This window comes from Squalius cephalus (genome assembly GCF_949319135.1).
Source record: "Squalius cephalus genome assembly, chromosome: 4".
Lineage (NCBI taxonomy): Eukaryota > Metazoa > Chordata > Actinopteri > Cypriniformes > Leuciscidae > Squalius > Squalius cephalus.
Genome location: NC_137125.1, coordinates 15,294,359 through 15,319,982, shown reverse-complemented (window position 1 = coordinate 15,319,982; position 25,624 = coordinate 15,294,359). Strand labels below are relative to the sequence as shown.

The 25,624-nt window shown below is 36.5% G+C and overlaps 2 long non-coding RNA genes across 2 annotated transcripts; both read right to left on the bottom strand.

Annotated features, from left to right (window-relative positions):
• Positions 1-6,106: 6,106 nt before the first annotated feature.
• LOC307157456 lies at positions 6,107-6,867 on the bottom strand. Its single transcript, XR_013820992.1, has 3 exons — positions 6,813-6,867; positions 6,584-6,715; positions 6,107-6,179 (listed from the first exon to the last, which is right to left on the bottom strand). It is a non-coding gene; the product is annotated as an uncharacterized lncRNA (long non-coding RNA).
• Positions 6,868-10,158: 3,291 nt separating this feature from the next.
• Positions 10,159-23,564, bottom strand: LOC307157452. The gene is made up of 3 exons (XR_013820988.1): positions 23,390-23,564; positions 10,681-10,789; positions 10,159-10,180 (listed from the first exon to the last, which is right to left on the bottom strand). It is a non-coding gene; the product is annotated as an uncharacterized lncRNA (long non-coding RNA).
• Positions 23,565-25,624: the final 2,060 nt, after the last annotated feature.

The window sequence follows — 25,624 nt, the reverse complement described above, 5'->3', positions numbered from 1 at the left end:
CCATCGAGTGAGATATTCCAAATAATTGTGAGGAAGTCATTAAAATATATAAAACACAACAGACAGACGGGTGCTGCTTTAAATACAGGTGATTTATTTTAAAAATAAATGTTTTTTTTTTAAAAGTGCCCTTTTTGGTCCTTCCGCCCCTGCCCCTGAGGAGGTCTGTGCACGCCACTGGTGCCATGGCAGCACTTTTTTCTCGCTAGTTCCATATAATATTTTTCTTGCGCACAAAGTGCAGAAACATGCTCCTGGTTGCCAGAGTTTTTGACACCAGCTTCCAACGGGCTTTTTGTCTCTATCCACATCCTTTATCCAAGAGCAGCACCATTTATTCTTTATGCCTTTATCGACAAGTTTGGTGTCTTCCCCTGGCTTCATAAAGTTGCACTCCATGACTTTGGTTACGTTTTGCGCTGCCAGTGTGGGAAACACATTCGTAGTGTATTGGAAACACAAAACAAATTCGCACGTGGAGTGACTGCTGAATCAATCTGATTGGCCAAAACCCAAGACCAGCCCCCTACCCTATTACCAATTGGCTGAAGTAGGCTTACTGGTGTGGTTTAGTGAAAGCGCCTCTCAGATCTTGGGAATTGTCAGATCACGCGAACCTGATTTTTTTTTTCTTTTCTTTTTTTCGCAGACACATCTGTACACTGGAAATCCGTCATGGCGCCGGAGCACTATCAGGCCTGTCTTGCTCTCTTTTACAAAAAAAACACTGTTAAATGATGTGTTTGTCTGTTTATAACAACAACCAAGAAAAAGTCTGAGCAGAAAAAAACAGGTGGTGGTCCTGCACCCCCACATTATACCCCAGCAGAAGAGCTGGCCCTTGGGTTAAATGTGAACGACCCATTGTGCAGGGCATCCCTGGGTCCAGCTCTTCCTCAGACCCACAGCCAGGGATCAGTAGCAGCAACACCTTCATTACTAGTAAATATTTTTAAATTCTCATGCTACACAGTCAAATAATTTGTTGCTGCATTAAATTAAGTAGGCCTATAATCCAAATGGCTGGTATAGTCATTTCAACTGATAAATATTGAGTAGTGATCAATTGCTTTGACTTGTGAAGGTGAAAACTATGGAACCTTGTTTCCGCCACAAAATAAAACATTTTAAAAGATAATTGCGACATTTATCTCACAATTCTGACTTTACATCTCGCAATTCTGACTTTATTTCTCAGAATTGCGAGATATAAAGTCAGAATTGCGTGAAATAAAGTCGCAATTGCGTGTTATAAAGTCAGAATTGCGAGATATAAAGTCAGAATTGCGTGAAATAGTCGCAATTGCTTGTTATAAAGTCAGAATTGCGAGATATAAAGTCAGAATTCTGTTGCGACTTTATTTCTCACAATTCTGACTTCATTTTTTCCTAGTGTAGTTCATTGTAATGCCATTCTGTTTTCCTCTTTTGTGCAGTTTTACACAATACACCAACACTTGTATCTGTTCCCAGGAAAGTGGTGGCTGAAATATGTGCAGTTGTCACGGTTCACGGATTCATTGACTCGCCCTTGCTATGTGTGTGCATGTTGTATGAATGGGCGCGGCTCATCAGCACGGCTCGTTATCGCTGATGAGCTGATCAGCGCCAGCTGTTTTGAATGAGAATGTCCTATATATTGTTTGTCACCTCGTCTTGTCTTTGTCAGATGGTTGTGGAGGTTCTCAGGCTCAGCTCACAGTCTTCTCTCCCTTGCTCCAGTTCCTGTATTGAGATTCGTCTGCCTGTTCCGAGGATCGGACACTAGTTCCTGTATTCCTGTTCCGAGATTCGTCTGCCTGTTCTGAGGATTGTCTGCGGTTCGTCCGTTGCTGTCTGCCCACTGAGTCCTGCGTTGCCGAGCCTGTTATTCTACTGTTGCCTGATATCTCTACCTGCACTTCATCTTCTATTGTGTTAATAAACACCAGTATTCACTTGCTATTGAATCCTTGACTTTTCCTTCGTGCCATGACAGCAGTAAGTGGACTTTTTCTAACTTTACATCAAATGGGAAGAAAGTGCAACACTTTGTAAGTTGTTTTCCATTGCACAGGACAGTGAATGATGAGCATCGAAGAACCAAACAATCCAAGAACATGCCAAATCGCCAACAATCAAATCCATCTAAGTTAGTTAGCGATGTACGAAGAACGGACCCCAGAGGTTCACTTCATTTGGATGGAAACCTGACTAATGTAAACAGGCATTAACAGATAAACAGCACAAATTACTCAGGACAAAGCACAACCTTTATATTTTATAATTACAATGTTACTTTTTAATTGCATAATTATATTTCTACTTATTTTTTGGTGGCTGTTATAAAAAAATAAAAAAATAAAAATTAAACACGCATTAAAATTGAAGAACATGTTAAGATATACCTTCTTATGTGCGATGTTACCCGGTGCTGTCCGTGGCGATGCTGCTGAATTGGTTGATATGGATGGCTCGAGAATCAATTCTTCTCTCTGCTTCACTGCGTTATGTGAGAAAGCGGTGTTCTTTATTAAAGAAGCACTTCAGAAATAGTTAAAATTGCATTTATTATGATTCATGAGATATTATAAACAATAATCCAAACTTTAATAGCCTAGCCTACATATTTTTAAATTGTATCATATATTGCTGCCATAATAACCATTTAAAATGTTTACATGCTTTCTTCCCTTTCCCATTTTTGTTCGCTGAGGTGGAGCTGCGATGAACTATTGTTCTCGAAAATACTTTCCAGTATTTCAGTAATGAAAGCGTACATCTTAGGTACGGTGCTCGGTAGTGTATGGAAGTAAAATAATGTCAAATGTTTTTGAAATAAAAAGCCTGTTGAATTGCACTACTTGAAAAAAAAATAGGCATTGCATTAACCATGCTTGCATTTTAATGCATTGTATTTTTAGGGCTTGCATTTTTATGGGCTGAAATTCAACATGGTTGAATATTTAAGCTGTGAATATTTCAATTAAAAACATTTCAAACACCTTTTCATTATTAAAAATTCAATAATCCATATTCACCTTTCATATTTCACTTCCAAAATATTCAAACTGTTTAAAAATACAACCAATAATATTCAACAGGCAATTTTCGGGCCATTTCATTTCGCTTTGCAAATTCGCTTCCACAAAATTCAGTGGTTCAAATTCGACAGTAAATTCAACATTCACGTCCAGGAACTGCAGGAAAAGCAATAGATTACCGAGCATACTCTCCATCTGCTGTTAGTCAACCTCACCATCAGATGGTGCAAAAGCGCTTGTTGTTGACGAAGACATTCATTCATAAAATGGAAATGATTATCTGTGTCAGTATGTGCGGAAAAGATGATAAACACACAATGTACGTTTATGTTTCATTCAATAACTTCATTGTTACTTTACCTGTGTATTCTACATGTCATCAGCTTTCTCTACATGAACAGGATTATAATCGGTTTCCCTCCCTCATACTCAAGGATTCCCCTTCAGTTGGGACAAAACGCTTAACGTAGCTTAATGTACTAATACAGTGATATGAAAGATCAGTCTTGCACCTTATTGGGGAAGTAGGCTGTAGGCTACTATATAGGCTACAGGTAAGCATGGACTCAGAATATGAACTTGACGCGCAAAGTTTCATGCTGAGCGTTTCGTGATATACTGGCGATATACATATAAGCCTACTGGTGATACTGATATAGCCTACTATAGTATGCCTACGTGTATTGCATTAGCTTAAACTGTCATAGCACTTGCATATTGTTGTCCTATTGTTAATTTAACTGTTTATCACTTTGGATAAAAGCGTCTGCTAAATGACTAAATGTAAAATTGGCTTGACATTGGACATTCGCACATTTAGGGACCGTCTCTAAAGTTGCATACAACATTGGCATACATGTTTCTAACTTCAATAGCAAATATTTATTTGAATAAATATCAAAAATCCATTATGCCTGACACTACATGAACACTTTACAGTTGGTTTTATGACTGTAAGTCGTTCTATTCAAATGCTATCGGAGTTAGAAATGTGTATAAGTCGTATACACTTTAGAGACGGTCCCTAAATGTGCGAATGTCCAACATCAAGCCATCTTTATGCCAGTCGATCACTGGGAAACGCTCAGCTTTGCGCGTTATTCTGAGTCAATCTGCTTGCCTGCGAGTTTGGTCTTTTACATCACTGTAGTCCATTAATCTACGTTAAGCGTTGTATATGTCCAGAAGTATTGAGGGAAACCCTAATAGCTTGCATGCAGCACATCGCCACAATATAAAGTTAAGGCAACTAACTAAACAACCAAGATAAATATATGTCAACCTCAAAAATGTAACATTGGATCTGTACATCTGCATCGGGGAATAACATTATAATCTTGTTCACGGTAGATAAAGATGCAAGTGCTACACAGAAAAAGTAACCGTGAAGGCACTGAATTTAACATAAAACCGCCGTCATAATAATCACAAATACACTTACATTGCTGTAAATGAGTTTTATGAATGAATGACTTGCTCTTATTTTGCTGGTCTTCGTCAACAACACGCACTTTTGCACCATCTAATGGTGAGGTCGACTAACAGCAGATAGAGAGTATGCTCGGTAATCTATTGCTTTTCCTGCAGTTCCAGGACATGAATGTTGAATTTACTGTCGAATTTGAACCACTGAATTTTGTGGAAGCGAATTTGCAAAGCGAAATAAAATGGCCCGAAAATTGCCTGTTGAATATTATTGGTTGTATTTTTAAACCGTTGGAATATTTTGGAAGTGAAATATGAAAGGTGAATATGGATTATTGAATTTTTAATAATGAAAAGGTGTTTGAAATGTTTTTAATTGAAATATTCACAGCTTAAATATTCAACCACGCTGAATTTCAGCCCATAAAAATGCAAGCCCTAAAAATACAATGCATTAAAATGCAAGCATGGTTAATGCAATGCCTATTTTTTTTTCCAAGTAGTGCAATTCAACAGGCTTTTTATTTCAAAAACATTTGACATTATTTTACTTCCATAGTAGTGATCAAAAAGGATTTAAACAATGAATTTTGAATCTCTTCTTGTAAACTTAGAGATGTGGATTCAGATGGCAATTAAATTACCACACGACCTGTTTGTCAAAAAACAGTAGGTACTAATTTGGACAGGGATTTTTACGTGGGTTTGGGTGAGAAAAAAACACTGACATTATGGCACTAAAATCCCAACTTGCCCCTGTAAAAATACCGTACCATACGAGCCCATGAGAAACAATTAGCGTCCGAATAGGACTTAACTGACAGAAGCCTATGCTTTCACTGGCCTTTGAAAGCGCTCCGCAGACGGCGCCATCTTTTAGAACAACTATTCGCTGTTTCGCTGCCATAGTTTGAGCAAACTCCCCACCACAATCATTCCCTTTTAAATAGACTATTAAGTCTTTAATGGTTTGCCAGCTGATGTACCTTTGGATAATATAATTTAAAATTTAACAATAATCAGTGTAATGACAATTTTATTCTTTGCATGAAAACACTTGAATTAGCCTAATTGAACACTGTCTGGGTGTATTAAAACTTCAGAATTATATTCGTATAGACCTGCAACAGTGATAAGGTGAAGCTAAGAGTGGTCCAGACCAACCTTCCGAACGTAAGACTTACAGAAGGTATACTTAACTAAGAACGTTTCGGGAAACACGTATTAACGATAAGGTACAGCGTAAGGTGTAACTTAAGAACGACATAGCGTTAAGGAGATTTCGGGAAACCCAGCCCAGAACTCATGATTATAGTGTCTTATACTGACTTTAATACAGTAATCTATTGCAAATTGTCCTCATTAATACAGGTTCATATGTTAATGATTTCCATCTTAAATCATACGCTGAAGGTTCAGAATTATTGGAATCACATTCTGCAAAGCTCCTGTTCTCTTAAGGGAAACAGTAGGAAACCACTGAAAGTGCTGTGGTTATTGACGTTATCATATATCCTCCTGCCAGTCAAAGTCTCACATAGACAACATCTCCAACCTCCAGGATCAACACAACTCCATTAGAGGAGTTTAAGTCATTCTGAGGCTGATATTCATGTGCTATAACCATACGCTCTCCATTCTTATAAATGAATGCAGTTGCTGTAGTTGGGCCATGACTAAATACAGAGATTCTGAAGATGTACGCTCCTTTCAGTGGGGCTGTGAAAATACCTAAATCAAATAACAAGAGATACAGAATCAGCTGTTTCCTGCATGTGTGATAGTTTTGAAAGATGGCAGATCATTAGAGGCTACGTTTACATGTTACAATTCACGTGTTTGTTGTTTAAACGGAGACTATAATTTTATTTTATTTTTTACAAAAGCTTGCACTTTGAAGCCTGTTTTCAAAAGTTTGCCTTTTCAGGCCCCCAAAACGGCATTGTCATATAAATGAACGGCCAAAACGCATAAAACTGAATCACATACAACATTTTACGTTTAGTTTAAACTGATGTCGTGTAAACGGCCCCTAATTCTCTTATACACATTGAGACTGCAGAGAGGTCTGAATGGAGCAGAAGGGTTTTCATTATTATAAACTGAGTTTTATGACTCATTTCATTGATAATTACCTGTAACTGGGTTGTAGGCGTTCCCTATGTTTGTGAAGACGTTCCTGTAGGTTAGTGTGATTTCAGAGGTAAAAGGACCAATATATCCACCGCCAGATTGCATCAGTGAAGCTGAAAAAGCTATTTCTCTGTCTGTTATTGAAAAACATAATCATTATTCTGATATGTATTACTATATTACACTGAGAATGTATACACTGAATTTAAAATCATTCAAGCACACTTTCACCTCTATTTTCCTTTCTCAACTCCTCCACTTGACTCAGAGTAAGATTTGAGATTTCTGTGAAGGAATAAAGATTCTGTATGACATGTACACTATGCAATGTATTTCATTTGTGATTTATTTCATTGATGAAAGAGTGAATGTTTTATAAGTACCATAATTTTTCTTGTTCATCTCATCCCTCAGTCTCGTCTCTAAAGCTCCGATGATTGTTTTCTGCTCTGTAACGGTGGCAGTCAGTTCTCTGTTGATGGTTTTCTGCTCTGTAACGGTGGCGGTCAGTTCTCTGTTTGTTTTCTGCTCTGTAACGGTGGCGGTCAGTTCTCTCAGTGCTGCATGGATGTCAGTGAAGAACAGATGGTAGTTTTGTTGGCTGTCAGTTGAAGCTTCATCTCTCAAAGTGTCTGTTTGAGGTGGATTCTGTCTTCCGTCCTCAGATCTGAGCTGTTGACTGATCTCATTCTCATTGAGTCCTCCATCTACCTGATGCTGTACGACACACACAAAGGTTTCCAACAGCAGCAGTAAACATACTAAACCCTTCATTCTTCACTGATGTTTGTTTCCAGCTCTTGCTCTTCATCCTCACAGCCTCTCATGTTCCTTTTATAGTGTCCTGATTTAGTGCCTTATGTACATGATTTACATTGCTCCAGATAAATAAGTAGTTCAAGTTAATTGTTTATCATAATCAAAGGGATGTTCCGGGTTCAGTGGATGTTTATCTCTATTCATAACAGTATGTTAGAGTTCAGCAATCTCCAGTGAGATATTCTGCTAAAATTAAAGTGTCATACAAAGCAACTGTTAATTTACACAGCAGTTTGCACTGTTTGCTGTTACTAAATCTGGGATCTATATATATATATATATATATATATATATATATATATATATATATATATTTTTATATATATATATATATATATTTTTTTTTTTTTTATATATATATATTTTTTATATATATATATTTTTTATATATATATATTTTTTATATTTATATATATATATATATATATATATATATATATATATTTTATATATATATATATATTTTATATATATATATATATATTTTATATATATATATATATATATATATATATATATTTTATATATATATTTTATATATATATATTTTATATATATATATATTTTATATATATATATATATATATATATATATATTTTATATATATATATTTTATATATATATATTTTATATATATATATTTTATATATATATATTTTATATATATATATTTTATATATATATATTTTATATATATATATTTTATATATATATATTTTATATATATATATATATATATTTTTTATATATATATTTTTTATATATATATATTTTTTTTATATATATATATATATATATTTTATATATAAAAAAAAAAAAACAGAGGTATTTATTCCAACTCCAACATTTGGTTCCAAAACTAAGCCTATTTATTGTAATTTTTACCCAATTTTAGTGTTTATAAGTGCCAGTGCCAACAATTATATAACAATACAGTTAAGTCAACTTTATACTGTAAAACATGTATAACATGTAAAACTATGAATACAAACTTAAATAGTAAAGGCCATTTGGCCTTAGTTTTGTCTTCTTAATACAACATTACAAAAAAAGGATTGCACCTTCTGCAAATTACCCACGGGAGAACAAAAATAAATGAAATGAATATAAAATATCAAGCCAAACAGGTACACAATGTATACAATTTATAAAAAATAAATAAAATAAGTGTAGCTTTGAAAAGGGGAATGTTTTATTGCAAATATGCATTTTGTTAAATAGAAAAAGAACAGCATTTTCACTTAGGCTAGTTGAAGTATATGAGCACGTTTTGTAGTATTATATTTTTTTGTTAATTGAAAATGTTCTATGCTCAATTACTTTGCTAGCCGATTTTGTCTTCCCCAAAAGTACGAGTGGATTTGGAGAAGCAGGCTGGGGAGTTTCATTTTTTGTTGTTTTTTGTGACATAGCCTACAAACAAGGTCTCGCAAAGACTGCAATACAATATTTGTTCCTTCATCACGTCCCGGTGTATACAGTGAATGCATGCAGAAATTATTATTGCGTGGCTACATAAAAGTTTAAGCATATGTGATGCATTGCCGCAATTGGTCTGACTGGCGCGTGAGAGAGACGAGGGTGCGTGTGTGTGTGTGTGTGTGTGTGAAGGGGTTCTTTTTTTAAGCTATACTCTCTTGCAATTGAACGTGAATACGTTCGTTTACTACTTAAAAACATCAAAGCTAAACATCATATCTAGTCAAACCGCATCACGACATCACTACAAATACAGTATGGGATTAAAATCAGCGAACATCAATGTATAGGCTTCGGCACGGGCGGAAATATTGGCGCTGGGTTAAAAAAAAATACGAGGGACAGAATCGTTACCTTGTTTCAGCGACGCTGAAAGGAAGCGATCCCAAACTTTAGACATTCTCTGCCGTTTATGGACATCTTTACTCTCCGCCATCGCGCCAACTAAATTCAAAATGTATCACGCGCTATGGTGTGCTTCCTGAACATTGAACAACGGTCCGTGTTAAACAATCAGATCCCTGCTCGCTCTAATTCAAAGCAAGCCCACTATGCCGCACTGGCGCTTTATACATGGAACTTGTCTTGGACAGGGCCAGGGCACACAGGCCACTGTGGCCGTACAATGATTTTTTTTTCACGGGGCATGAAGGCCAAAGTGTAGGGCAACGGCGGCCATGGCCGCGGTATAATTCCCACCCTGTATATATATATATATATATATATATATATATGCAGAACATTTTGCCCCAACATTTGTCCTTCATCCTCCACTGCATCAGTTCCTATTTTTTCACCTTTTTTAACACTCACAACTATTTGGCTGTTAGAAGAAACTTTTCACACTCAGCTGCCGTAACATTTTTGCAACTGTATGCAGCAGTGACAAAGACGAGACAATACAAGATATTTGTCAATTAATATGCGCATTATATATATATATTTGCTTTTATGCTAACATGCTAAAACCATGCTAACTACAATATGACAAAATAGTTTTAAAGGTAATTTCATTTGGGCATTTTTGTGTAATGTGTCACACCAAAAGACAGCGCAAAAGGGAACTGAAGCAGGAGTGCCGGATATACTTGATTTACATGAAAACATAAAGGGGGAAAACTCACCTTGTAACGTTCAGTGTCCTTCTGAGGTGTTGTTCTTCCTTCTGAAAGGAGGACCCCCCACTCCCCAAAGGTCTCTTCCTCTTCTTCTTTGTAACGTTTAATGGCGGGTGGCAACCAGCATTATGGTGCATTACCGCCACCTACTATGTTGGAGTGTGGGCCAGAGATTTCCTTCCCTTGATGAAACAAAATAAAAATAATAACATTTTAATAACATTTCCTTCTCCTAAATTCTATTTATCAATCCAGTTTCTCTCAAATACCATAATAACTTCCGTACCTCAATATCAAAAACATTTTTTAAACTTAATTCTTCCTGACCCAACTTTCTACTTTCCTCCCTTAACACTTCCCGCTCTCGAGAGAATCTTTTACAGTGAAGAATTACATGCTTGACTGACTCCTCTATTTGGCAATGTTCACACTCTCCTGAAGGGTGCTTATTTATTAAGAACAAAGTTTTATTAAGCCTAGTATGGCCTACCCTTAGCCTTGTCAAGATGTTCTCCTCTTTATTATTTCTTCTTCCTAACCCTAACCCTAACCCTAACTACCCTTCCTGTACCCACATCTTGCTGTAATATATAGAGATGTCGCCCTGTGTTTCCTGTATCCCAACTGTTCTGCCACTCCTTAATGATGTTTCGTTTAATTATTCCTTTAGCTTCAGACTTACTGAGTGGAACGCACAAGATCTCCTCCTGCATCAGAGCCTGTTTTGCTAATGCATCCACATCTTCATTTCCCTTTATCCCTCTGTGTGCTGGGATCCACATAAATGATACCTGCAAGTTCATATTTTTAATTCTGTACAATGTTTCATAGATCTCATTTACTATATCTTGTCTACTGCTAGATGTAAATGACTGCAGTGACATTAATGCAGAACATGAGTCTGTACATAAAATAACTTTTTTAATTTGTAATTCTTCTACCTTCTGTAAAGCTGTTACAATTGCCAACATCTTGACTGTATACACTGATAGATGATCTGAAGTCCTTCTCTTACCAGAAACATGCAATGTAGGAATACTAAAACCAAAACCTGCTTTCCCTGTATTAGGATCCTTGGATCCATCTGTATATATTTGAACATATGTTTGATATAGTGTTTGTATTCTATCTTCCACCAGAACTGCAATATTTCCAAATCCTTTTTGACCCTGTATTTTCCCCAGGAAATATAAATCTACTGACACTGAAGGAAACAACCAAGGTGGTGTCACTGATAATGGCACTGTCGGGATATATCCACCTTGATTTAATGTCATGTCTCCAGCTATTTCCTCACATCTCCATGCAAAGCATCCCAGTTTAGCTCTTTCACTCTCCCAACATGGGAGAAGTATCTTAGTTGTAGGATGTCGTTCCCCAGAATGCCCTTGTAAATTTATCCAGTAGTGCATCATTAACTGCTTACGTCTAATGTGCAGCGGCATTTCCCCCATCTCAATCTGAAGAGCAGCCACAGGAGTTGTTTTCACAGCCCCACAGCATAGTTTTAGAGCTTGAGCTTGTACCACATCCAACTTCTTTAATAATGTTTTTGCTGCTGATCCATACGCAATGCACCCGTAATCTAATACCGCTATATACGCTATATATATCAATGCTATATACACATTTTTACTAGCAGCCCTACTTGCCCCCCATTCTGACCCTATTAAGCATCTCATCACATTTAGTATCTTTTTACACTTGGTATTTATCCTTCCGATATGCTCATTCCATGTTAACTTAACATCAAACCACATACAGTACCAGTCAAAAGTTTGGAAACACTACTATTTTTAATGCTTTTGAAAGAAGTCTCTTATGCTCATCAAGCCTGCAGTTAAAAAAAAAAAAAAAAAAAAAAAACACTAATATTATGAAATATTATTACAATTTAAAATAATGGTTCTCTTTTTTAATATACTTTAAAATGTAATTTATTTTTGTGATGCAAAGCTGAATTTTCATCAGCAAGTACTCCAGTCTTTGGTGTCTTATGATCCTTCAGAAATCATTCTAATATGATGATTTGATACTCAGTTATTATCAATGATGGAAACAGTTGTGCTGTTTATTATATTTTTTTGGAATACTTTTTTCAGGATTCATTGATGAGTAAAACGTTAACAGCATTTATTCATAAAAACAGCATTAATTAAAAATAAAAACATTTCTAACAATATAAATCGTTACCATCACCTTTTATCAATTTAACGCATTCTTGTTGAATTAAAGTACTAATTTCTTAAAAAAAAAATAGTTATTGTTCCCAAACTTTTGAACGTATATTGTTACAAAAGATTTCTATTCTAAATAAATACAGTTCTTTTTAACTTTTTATTCATCAAATAATCCTGAAAAAAGTATCTCAGGTTATAAAAAAATATTAAGCAGCACAACTGTTTCTAACATTGATCATAAATCAGCATATTAGAATGATTTCTGAAGGATCATAATACACCAAAGACTGGAGTACTTGCTGATGAAAATTCAGCTTTGCATCACAAAAATAAATGACATTTTAAAGTATATTAAAAAAGAGAACCATTATTTTAAATTGTAATAATATTTCATAATATTACTGTTTTTTTTTTGTTTTTTTTAACTGCAGGCTTGATGAGCATAAGAGACTTCTTTCAAAAGCATTAAAAATAGTAGTGTTTCCAAACTTTTGACTGGTACTGTACTGTACCTAAAAACCTAAAAACTTTTACTTGCTCTATATTAGTGCTGCACGATTAATCGTATCGCAATCGCAATCGCGATATCAAGCCTACGCGATTATATGACGCAAAATGCTGCGATTTTATATTAAATAAACAAATTAGCGCTGTTAACGCACTTATTAATGCAAATGCTTTTAAACCATTCATGCGCAATAAGACATAAAAGAACGAGCTGCCTGTGAATGTCCTCCTGATACACACACACACACACACACACACACACAGATAGACGCGCGCCAGTATCAAGTTCTCTTTCGCGGTAGAACGAACAACACACATGTATGCCAAAATGAACGCGCTGACTGTGAATGTCCTGACTGTGACAGACAGAAAGACTCGCGCTAATATCGTGCGTGCGCACAAAACAGCATGACAGAATACAGTTCTCTTTCGAGCTTGAACGAACAATAACACACACAATTATGCTAAAATGTCTTTTTGTCGAGTGTCTTCATAACATAAGAGTAGTCTTATGATGAACATGAAGAGTTGTGATGACTCGTGAAAGAATGAGGCGCGTGTGAGATTCGCGTCTCTGACAGCGGCTGGTCTTAAAGGGACAGTACACAGTAGCCACTTATAGAGCTGGAAAGTCCCGCCCATCCGTAAAACCCCTCTGGACCTCTAGGTTGAAAAATCGTCAATGCAAGTGAATGGGAGAAAATAATTATTTTCTGGTCCCGTTTGAATTGTGCCATGAATGTGAACATATGTTGTCTGTGAATTTTTTATATAACTTTTCATGTTACTTGTTTGACATTATATTGTATGATTCTTCGGCTAGCAGTTGTGGAAAAGACGTAACGAGAAAGACTACATGTCGCCTACAGATGTGGCCTTTAAAAACGCGCGTTTTCTCCCGCGGCATTCGGCAATTCGTCTCGTACAGTCTCGCAGAATTCTGCAAGTGCTTTCGGGGGGCGCTACTTACAAATTCCCTCAATGTGTTTCGCTTCACAGAATATCCACCAGGTGGCGCATAAAAAACAACTTTACATTAGATTTTTCATTTTACTTCACATTATGTCATGATTGTGAGAAAACATCCACGATAAAATATAAATTATAAATAATAATAGACACAAATATTTACAGTACTGTATTATACAGACATTTGAAAATATTTGTAAATCCAAAAGGTTCATCAAAGTGTTCTTAAGACGAGAAGGGGTATTGGACAACGTTTACGAATTTTTATATATGCTTTGTCATTGCTGTGGTTTCCAGGAGATGAGTGCATGCAGAATATTTAACATTGCTTTTATTAAAACAGCAAAGTGACGTTCTTGCCAGCGCATAACTTTTTTTGTACAACTATTAAGATGATTGTGCGTGCAATGCGCATTTAAGTGCAACAGAGAATTTAGTGTGAGCATAATACACGTGACTCTGCCTGTAAAAAGCAGTATTTTTTTTTATTTTATACACAAAATCATCCTAACATAATGAAAGGCTTAAATAATGCGACTTACCCAGATTCTTAATTCCTGCAGATATTTATTGTGTGATTGTTCTTGTGAGATAATGTTGCAGCACAACGCGTTGCATTTATTTTGGGCGCATCTGATTGCCATTACAATTACATTATTAATAAATATTTTAATTGCACTGTCTATTTTTCCACGTTAGTCGCAGAATGTCCGGGGTTGGCTTGAGGTCTTGCCGACAGTTTGTAAATCTTTTAAATATTCATATTCACAAAATCCATATAAAGGGTGATCAACAGTCATGACTTCTAAAATAAAATAAAAATGGCCAGATAAGAGGTATCTGATTGACAGTTTGACAGATGTTTTAAAAATTAATTACATCATTATGGGGAAGTGGTATTAAATATTTGGTAAAACATAATAGGTCTACAATTATTTTAATTACGCATTTTGTTCAGTTTTGTTTTTACAAAATGTTCCCTGTTTTTTATATAATTAATTTAACCTGAAATGTGCGTTATATCGCCTTTTGATAATTCTTTGTGTTGTCGAATTTTGACACAGTTTCATTGTTTGTTCATAATAATTTGATTCATAATTATGTCATTTTTTCTAAAAGTAGCAATATTTTAAAGAGATAAAAAGACAGAGAAATGACAGAGAAATTACGTTAGTCTGGTCACAATTATGGCCAGATCAATTAATCTATTAGAGAAATACAAGACAAAGTGCATGAGAAAATTAGAAGTATGCAAAAGAGCACAGTTCAGATATTGTTAACTATTGAAGCGGCTTTTATACACGTTTCTGCTTTTTTTAAATTGACCATTTAAAATTGTATTCGCCAACACATCAACACGTTTTGTGATTGATTTACGGATTTATTACAGAAACTTGTCAGAAGCAAAGATATTGTACTAGCATAAGCGTCGATTTCGGTGGGGACGGTGCGGTGTACCCACCAGATTTCGTCATGAGTCATTTTGTACCCACCACTTTTAACTTAAAGTCCATAATAATTTGACTTTTGTTTAGATTTTTTGACCGTTTTCAGTGGTTATGAGGAGCAATATGAGACAGAAATTTGGTAATCATTGTCTGACCCATTATAATATTCATTTTATTTTATTTTTCGTGTTCGCATTTATGAGGGAAAAAACAACGTGTCAGTTCTCGGGTTACGGACGAGAGCTCTGAAAAGACTGCTTTAAAACTATCACAGAGACCTCAAACAGAACAGCTGCATTTCTTTAAATTGAATTTCGTTTTGTATTAATTATATCTTAACTTTAATCAATGTTTCATGAACCAATTGCCTGGATTTATAAGAAGTAAATATAGCAGACAATCACGACATTGGAGGCGCCGGCAAGTGAACTGGAGTTCGTCTCATAAATGAACCGAAACTCAGTGTATAATGCACATTCACATTCACAGCGTATTTAGACACATTTAGACGCATTCATTACTTTTACTGGTTCTTTGTGGCAAGCTTTATGCGTGCGGTCGTGCGCTTGAGTGCGGCTATAGTAGCCTAAACGCTCATTACTTAATACAAAGCATAAGCCTTTTCCTGCATGCAATCTAATCTACTAGCCTACAATGTCAGTTGGTTATATCAACATATGTCAAATTAAGTTATACGATATCAACTTATTTTTATAAGTTATAAACATTCATTTAAAATAACTTGTAAAGCGTGTATAGCAGATTTGCTTAAATAGCATTTAAACAAAGGAACTGCAAGGGATTAAAACCCCGCCCACACGCTGGTGAAAACTGGAAAAACCGGTTTTCTTTTGATTCCCTGAGAGGAGATCGATTAGCATTGGGGGTTGGCAAAGAATTAGCAGACCTGGGGGGTGGGTGGTTTGTAATTTCTTGACTCTGTGTCAATTGGTAGCAGCTAAAACAAGCAGCTAAAACAAAGACTGCAATTAATTACATTTTGGAACTAACTTCCTTCATGTCGTATTATTTATACACTGTAAAAAAAAAGAAAGTTTTTTTTTATTATTATTTGTAAGTAAAGTTAGCATTAAATATGTTTTACAAATAAATGGTTTACAAACTCTTGGAGGTTTGTTACCATCATTCAGAAGAGTGGTGCTTGTGTTTTACGTGATTAAATCAGGAAGATTACATTGGTTTCTTTTCAGTGTAGGACAGTTTGTCAACAAAATGCAAAAATATAGTATATTTATAAACATCGCTAAAACAAAGAGTGAATAAGAATTAAAAAACTAATGATGTTTTTTATGTTTTATGCACTTTTAGTTTTGTTGCAATTTCACCAAAAGCTTATAATTAGGAAATACACACAACACGCTAAACTTATATTCTCTATAGCCTATGTTAAAAATGTTGTAAAAAAAATACGTATTCTTATATAATAAGAATAACAATATGATAGCCTAAATTTATATTGCGCTCAAACTGATTTAGACATGGAAAGAGGAATTCTTCTCAACTAACTTTACTAACAATAAAGTTTAAAATTCTTCTTTAGAAAATATTATATTTTGATGTTTCTGCGCAAGTTCAGCAGACAGTGTGGTTAGGGTTTGTTCCGATCAGAGCTCGTGAGTGGAGAGCGCATTTCTGAATATTCCGCAGGGTCGCTCGCTCAACCCAGATGTCCTGTTGCCTGATTCGAAAATATGTGGAGTAAGGGCTGCTTCCAACTAAAAGTTTTAGTTGTTCATTTAAGTCATTCGTGGACAAATCTCCCCTTTATATTCATTTAATTACTACTTTAGCCTACAGGATAATGAGCGTTTACGTAATATAGCCGCACTCAAGCGCACGACCGCACGCATAAAGCTTGCCACAAAGAACCGGTAAAAGTAATGATTATGAATGCGTCTAAATGTGTCTAAATACGCTGTGAATGTGAATGTGCATTATACGCTGAGTTTCGGTTCATTTATGAGACGAACTCCAGTTCACTCGCCGGCGCCTCCAATGTCGTGATTGTCTGCTATATAAAATATTTATACTTCTTATAAATCAAGGCAATTGGTTCATGAAACATTGATTAAAATTAAGATATAATTAATACAAAACGAAATTCAATTTAAAGAAAGGCAGCTGTTCTGTTTTAGGTCTCTGTGATAGTTTTAAAGCAGTCTTTTAGTGGCGCTTTCAGGGCGCTCGTCCGTAACAGAGAACTGACACGTTGTTTTTCCCCTCATAAATGCGAACACGAAAAATAAAATAAAATGAATATTATAATGTTTTTTTGTTGGATCAGACAATGATTACCAAATTTCTCTCTCATATTGTTCCTCAACCACTGAAAACGGTTTAAAAAAATCTAACCAAAAGTCAAATTATTATGGACAGAAGTTAAAAGTGGTGGGTACACAATGACCGAGTCGTCCCCACCAAAATCGATAAAGGGAAACATGATAATATAAAAAGTACTAATGCAGAAAAGCGCATTACAACTGAAGGGTTAAAATTTAAGAATATGTTTTCAGATATGCTTCCTTACATAACATCACGGTGAAGAATACTGATTTTAGCATTTGAGGTTTTAATTTAGATAGTATATAAACTGAGAAAGTGATTATTGAGTTTACAGCAAGATATTCCTGCCTGACCTGTTTTTCCTTTGTAAGTTAAATGAGTCAGATCACGGAGACGCTAACCTATTGTCTTTAATGGCCCTTGGAGCAAGAGCCACAGTCCAGACGTTGAATCGTTAGGTTGATTGACTTTCACCTTTTGTCTTTAACGGCTCTGGGATGGCTCTTGGAATTGGAGCTCCTGGCCAGTATCAGCATGTGAATAGTTATGCTGATTCAATTGGACTCAGAGTAGGGTGTGTTCCTACTTCATTTGCATGCTTTGTTCAGAGTCTCCACCTCTATGTAATCCCTCCCCCTTGGAATGTATATAACTACAATGCATACTGTATTAGAGTTAGATCATGTTGGAAGTTTCTACAGCCGCGTACAGTGGAATTCTCAATAAAGAATAACTTCTGTTGAACGCGATCCCGACTGTCTCCTGGTCTCTGCTTTGAAGAAAGAAAAACTTTACAACAGATGGTGCCGTGACCCGGATGGAGAAGAAGGAAACTCAAAGAACTGAATCTTGAAACTTCAAGCTTTCCAGCTTCCTCCAGATTGAAAACTTCAAGCTCAAAGATCTCAACAAAGCTGACTGAGTTCCAGACTGAATCTTGAAACTTCAAGCTCAAAGATCTCAACAAAGCTGACTGAGTTCCAGACGAATGTTTTCTGTACAACCAACGATTCGGTGAGTTTCACTCCATTTCAAAGAACCAATGCAGACCAGAACAAATGTTTTCCTCTGCGCCGTTCAGAGAAGTAGTTAACAAACAGCTGTAGAGTTTAGTTAACTAAAGATAAGCCTCTAAAAAGTTTTTTCTTTTAGAGATGAAATTGATCCTCTGTTGTTGGCAGGGAAGATTAACAGTTACATGTTAATATTGTTTGTACCTTTGTAAGCTAGAGAAGATTTAGCCTCATGTGCTAATAAGATTGTACCCTCTGTTTGCAAGACAGTAGAGAGAAGTTGTTTTTTTTTAGTGTTTGTTTGTGGTAACAAAGTCACAAAATGGTTAGAAGGAATGCTAGGCTGATTTCCACAACGGAGAAAGCTCAGTGTATTGCTACGTTAAACGATCAGAACAAACAATTGCAGACTCACATGTCCTGTCTCAAGACAAAGGTGGGCCATAACAAAGCCTCAACCAAATGTGATTTAGAAGACCAACAGTCAGATGAAAGCTATCCTGATTTACAGTCTTTTGATAGAATAGAGGACAATGTCAATGCAGATGTAAATGCAGTTGAAGTGTGCGTAGCTAAACAAAAGCCTCAGGGAAAAGGTGTTGATACAGTTCCATTTGCAACCCCCATATTGCAGCCACAAGCAGTCAAAACATCTTTAGGTCCTAAAGATATTGAGAGAATTGCTGAAAGTTTGCCATCAGTGCAAAGAAATTTTTCTGAGTTTAGGAGAGAGTTGTCCAAAAAGATGCGACTCTATGATATGACTCTAGCTGAAGTCACCCAGCTAATATTACAGATCTTGACTGATTCAGAATTCAATGATTTTGAAAGTGCTGTAAACAATTCTGAACTGCAACAAGCCAGTAAAGATGAATTGAGAGAGGAAGTTCTGAAAGTGTTAAAGGACATTGTTGGACCGAAAGTGGATTGGTTGAAAATTACTAGTTGTGTACAGAAGAAGGATGAAACTGTTTGTGAGTACACAGAAAGATTTTGCCAGACCGCTGCCGCTTACAGCGGGATTGCCGACACTCCAGAGAAAGTGTTAGGTCATAATGGTCCTCTAGTTCGCGCATGGTCCGATGGTCTTTTGTCAGAACATAGAAATGCATTGCCTTTCTTAGATCTTACATGGTCAAATAGAACCCTGAAAGACAACTTGGACAGTTTAGCTATTTGGGAAAGAGACTTTGATGTCAAGGCAAGAGTAAAAATTGCAGCAGCATCCTTTAAGGTTAACTCAGAGAAGCCAAAGAAACGCAAAAGTCCTAGAGAAGCCAGTTGTTCTTACTGTGGCAAGCACGGACATTTTGGAAAAGAATGTCGAAAAAATAAAAATAACTTAAGACAAGTTAACAATGTTATGCAGCTCTTACTACATTTGTTTGCTACTTTAAAGCAGCCCCTCCCCTCCTCGTTAAACTTGTGGGGCAACTTGATACGGTGTTAACCATTTAGGCTGTGAGTGCTTAATTTCCCCAGTAACTCACAACAAAGATGAAAGACTTATTTTTTGTTTAATAGAACAAAAGGAAAGTGACTGTCACAGCCTTTGTTTGGGGGACATTCAGAAAACTCACAGCCATAAATGTTACACTGCAGAACACTACAATCAGACCTCCATGCTCTATATGATGTCTATTAAGACTGATGTTTCACTGGAGAATGAAAATGTGCCAATTTTCTCACACACTGTACAGTGTGTACACAACACAGGGACAGAATAGGACACGGTTCAGTGAGGGCCCTGGAAAGAACTGATGCAACAGGCGTCGGGGGCCAATCCAGGGTGAAGACAACCTCATAGGCCTTTCCCCATTTAGTCCATCCTTACCTCACTTGTCCATTAGGTGTCTCAAATCAATTAAGAAATAGGGAAAGAATGAAACAACAACACTAGACTCTGAAAACGCTACAACCCTAGTGTTTGGACAAATACTGCTCTGTCGTCTTTTGTTTTCTTTCTTCCTCTGTGCAGATAAACACTTGATGGCTCTCCTGAGACCCATAGGCAAAGACCTCCTCACCTGCATATGAAGCCACAACCTCAAGAAAACAACTAGACCCACTGCCGAGCCAACCAACACAGAAGAAAAATACACAACGCAGAGACATACGAAACCTTCAGTCATCCATCGACATGATCAAGACTACAAGCCTGCACCATTGCATGAGTGCTGCACCGGGTTAATGTCAAGTTAACCAACAAGCAATCTTGATCTTTCAACAAAATTACACACCAGATGACTGAAGATAATTCTTCATGGTTCAGAAACTTGTTCACGAGAATATAAAAAAAAAAAAAAAAAAAAAAAAAAACACAACGCAGAGAAATCACGGACCCTAATTGCATGTTCGTTTCTGTGTCAACATGCAAGTACAGAAAATCAACACAGAACATGTGCGACTTATGGAAGAATGAAGTCCATGCATGAATACTGCTGGTCTGCCGTTTCTTTGTTTTATTGTTTTACAGGTATGTGTGTATGCCATGATGTCTTCACAAGCAGCATCCTGGTATAAAACGTCACCTCAGATTTCCATGAACAAACCTCATGAGGGACGAGTCATCAGAGCGACTCTACGTGACAAATGGACTCTACAGGAAACAGACTTCACAGCTATTCAGGCGCCATGGATTTTCAAGACTTCCACTCTTATGCTACATGGTTTTCTGTGTAATCATGTAGTTTATACGACATTTTACACCCTGCGTCGTATGTGTCAACAGTTATGGTTTTGAGAAGAACTATGACACTCATGTAAATCAAGGACACAACACAGAATAAGTTATACGTGCCTGTAACTTTTTCAAGTTACAAGAATTAAACGTTTAAGTGTTTAAATTTGTATTTTGTGAGAGTTATTTTAAGAACTCTCAAAGAGGGGACTGAAGGGTTGAAATTTAAGAATATGTTTTCAGATATGCTTCCTTACATAACATCACGGTGAAGAATACTGATTTTAGCATTTGAGGTTTTAATTTAGATAGTATATAAACTGAGAAAGTGATTATTGAGTTTACAGCAAGATATTCCTGCCTGACCTGTTTTTCCTTTGTAAGTTAAATGAGTCAGATCACGGAGACGCTAACCTATTGTCTTTAATGGCCCTTGGAGCAAGAGCCACAGTCCAGACGTTGAATCGTTAGGTTGATTGACTTTCACCTTTTGTCTTTAACGGCTCTGGGATGGCTCTTGGAATTGGAGCTCCTGGCCAGTATCAGCATGTGAATAGTTATGCTGATTCAATTGGACTCAGAGTAGGGTGTGTTCCTACTTCATTTGCATGCTTTGTTCAGAGTCTCCACCTCTATGTAATCCCTCCCCCTTGGAATGTATATAACTACAATGCATACTGTATTAGAGTTAGATCATGTTGGAAGTTTCTACAGCCGCGTACAGTGGAGTTCTCAATAAAGAATAACTTCTGTTGAACGCGATCCCGACTGTCTCCTGGTCTCTGCTTTGAAGAAAGAAAAACTTTACAACACAACCATGTTAAAGCTATTTAAAACGTTCTGATGCAAAAAGGAACTAAATGTAAAATTAGATAAACTAGTTAATGATATTGCGCAAATGCTCTCGGTCTCTTCAAAGGTCTTCGCGAATTATTGTGTTAAGACTCAGTTATCATACATCACGTCTCTTCTACTGTAAGTACATAGAAAAAAAAAATGATGCGCGTTTGAGTCGGATTTTTATGAAGAATATGTGACTGTTTATGTAACTGGCAAAAGAAAACTTTGCCAACGAAACGCTTGCCAAAAAGCGTGCATGTGTATGACATTAAAGTAATGCCAAAGCACCGAGAATCCCTGTCATGTTACTTCAATATCATACAGTATGCTCAGCATGATGTCGAGCACACATACAGTATTGTCGTAAGTATGGCCCCATGAAACACGACTGCCATCTACAGGTTTTAGTATTTCCTGCGTCCAACACCTAATCCCCCTTCTGCAGAATCCCGCAGAATTTCGGAAGTGCTCGTGGCATTCTTCTCTCTGAGACGCGCATTTTTAAAGGCCACATCTGTATGTGACGTCACCCCATAAAGTTGACTTACCCGTGGTTTTCGCCAACCTCAACGATTTTGTCCTCTCCCTGAAAGAAGGCGGTGAAGTGCACCAAAGACACAGCCATGTTTAGCGGGATCCGTGAGCTAGTGTCCGTGTGTGAGTGGTGGTGACGTTTCAAACGCGTCGAAAGCAGCGATGAGTTGTAGTCCACAAAGTGCTCTCACACAAAGTCTAACCGTATCAAACTTCTACCCGCTAAATTGTAGCATTCTTTACACGAAAAGTTATATAAAAAATTCACAGACAACATATGTTCACATTCATGGCAAAATTCAAACGGGACCAGAAAATAATTATTTTCTCCCATTCACTTGCATTGACGATTTTTCAACCTAGAGGTCCAGCGGGAATAAGCGGAAGGGGCGGGACTTACCCGGGACTTACTTAGTTATATTTTTTTTTTTCATTATTTTTCTTTACCCCTGACATGTATGGTTATATGTACTCTTGTATGTAAATTATGTTTTGTTCTTGTTAAAATGCAATAAAAAAAAATAAAAAATCTGTCCTAAAGTTAATCAAAGAACAAAGGGAACAGAGAAAAACACTCACTGCTCTTGACTAAAGAACCTTTTTCTTTAGGCTGATTATCACTAATCTGTGTGTGTGCATTCATTTTCCTTGAGATCCAAGCAAGTTGACTCATAAAACCATTTGTTTATTATATCGCATATCGCAATCGTAATCGCAATATTGACCTCAATTATCGCAATATGACATTTTCCCCAAATCGTGCAGCCCTACTCTATATCTTGCCCATACATCTTTACCTGCGCCTCAACCCCTCTCTTTCTAGTAAAAACTACTGTCTTGGTTTTCCCAATTGCAAACTTGAATCCCCATGCAATTGACCATCTCTCCACCACATTAATTGCCTCTTGTATTTTACCTTTAATATGATTAATGTTCCTTCCCCTTTTCCATAAGGCTCCGTCATCAGCAAACAGTGACTGTCCGATATCCCCCTGTACTTGTGAAAAAACATCATTAATCATTATAGAAAAGAGTATAGGGCTAATAACACTGCCCTGAGGAGTACCATTCTCTACAATGTATCTTCTTGAAACAGCTGTCCCAATTCGTACTTGTATACTTCTCTCATCCAAGAATCCCTTAATCCAATTATAAGTCTTACCTGCTATTCCTATCATTTTTAATTTTATCATTACTCCCTCCTTCCAAACCATATCGTAGGCTTTTTCTACATCAAAGAACACTGCCATTACAGATTCTTTATTAACTTGAGCTTTCCTTATCTCTGTTTCCAAACACATAACAGGATCCATCGTTCCTCTACCTCTCCTAAATCCCCTCTGATGAGGTGATAAAATTCCTCTACTTTCCATATAAAAGGATAATCTATCTGTAATGATCCTTTCCATAATCTTTCCTACATGTGACGTAAGCACTATTGGTCTGTAATTCATTGGGCTTGACAAATCTTTACCTGGTTTCCTGATAGGAATAATTACTGCTTCTTTCCACCCAGCTGGCAATTTCCCTAACTCCCATACTTTATTATAAAACCCCAGCAACTTTGTAGATGCTAAAACACCTAAATGTTCTATCATTACATAACAGATATCATCTTTACCCGGAGATGTTAATCCGGATCTTTTTATTGCCCTTCTCATTTCTTCCATTGTAATTGGCGCATCCATTGTACTGTTATTATCCTCCCTTCTTTCAAGTAAATCTCCATATGCTAATCTTGTCATTGTCCTTCCTCTCTTACCCTCCTCCATTAAGTTATCAGAACTATGAATAAAAGTAAGTGCCTTCGCTATCATCTCTGCCTTCTCCTGGTCAGACACTGCTGCTTCCTCCCCCATCTTCAATATTGGATACTTCCATTCCCTTCTAATTCCTCGCATACTCTTAATCATGTTCCACACATCTCCAACAGGTGTTGCTCTACCAATTTTGTTACAGAAAGTCTGCCAGCTTTGCTTTTTTGCTTTTCGTATAATTTTCCTAACCTTTGCTTGTGTTTCTTTATATTTAATCAAATTATGAAAATTATGGGTTCTTCTTAATAATCTGAGTGCCTTATTCCTTTCTTTCACTATTTCCCCACTCTCCTCTGTCCACCAGGGAACTGCCTTTCTTTTCATTTTCCCATTGCTTTTAGAGATCGATTTTTTTGCAACTTGTAGTATTGTTGTTCTAATATTTTTATCAATCTCCTCTATTTCCTCATTTAGATCTATTTTATCCATTTCTATCTCACACGTATATTTAAATCTTTCCCATTTTGCACTACTAAACATCCACTTCCCCACTAATTCCCTTTGATTCTTATTTATTTCCAATAAAACACTACACCATACTGGAAAATGATCACTACCTACCAATGATTCTTCAGATAGATCCCACTCACATATTCCCGCTAAATTCCTGGAGACTAAAGTTAAATCTAATGCTGAGGTGTTCCCTGTATGCACATCCATTCTAGTCCCTCTCCCATCATTTAAACATACCATGTTTCTCTCTTCTAGCAATTCTTCTATAACCTCAACATTTGCATCTGTTCTTACTCCTCCCCATAACGTACTATGTGCGCTAAAGTCACCACATACCACCACCTTGCTACCATCCAACCCTACTATTTGTGTTATCTGCCCCAACTCTAATTTCCTACAATGATTATAATAATTTATAATTACACACTCTCCCTCATTTGTCCATATCGCTACACTAACATATTCTTGTTCTTTCCCCCCTATACTCACTTCTCTGAATGAAATATCATTTCCTATAAATGTAGCACATCCTCCCCCTACTCCATCCCCCCTATCACACCTTACAGAGGCATATCCATCAAACCTAAATTCTAAATTTGGTCTCAACCAAGTTTCCTGTACACAAATAATGTCTGGTTTATTAAGAAGATCAACAATGTACTTTTTGAACTCCTGTCCATTGGCCATCAAGCTCCTCCATTGTAGCCCCCAAAGGTCTCCAAACAATTGCCCGTTTAAAAAAAAAGGAATATGGCGTAACACCATATGATATCCATTTTTGGGACAAAATGTTTTAGTTAAGGGTGGCTTCAAAATATTATGCCTGAACTTTTAGTCAAGCAGACTCACAAGTAGACATCTGGGTTATCAATATATGATTG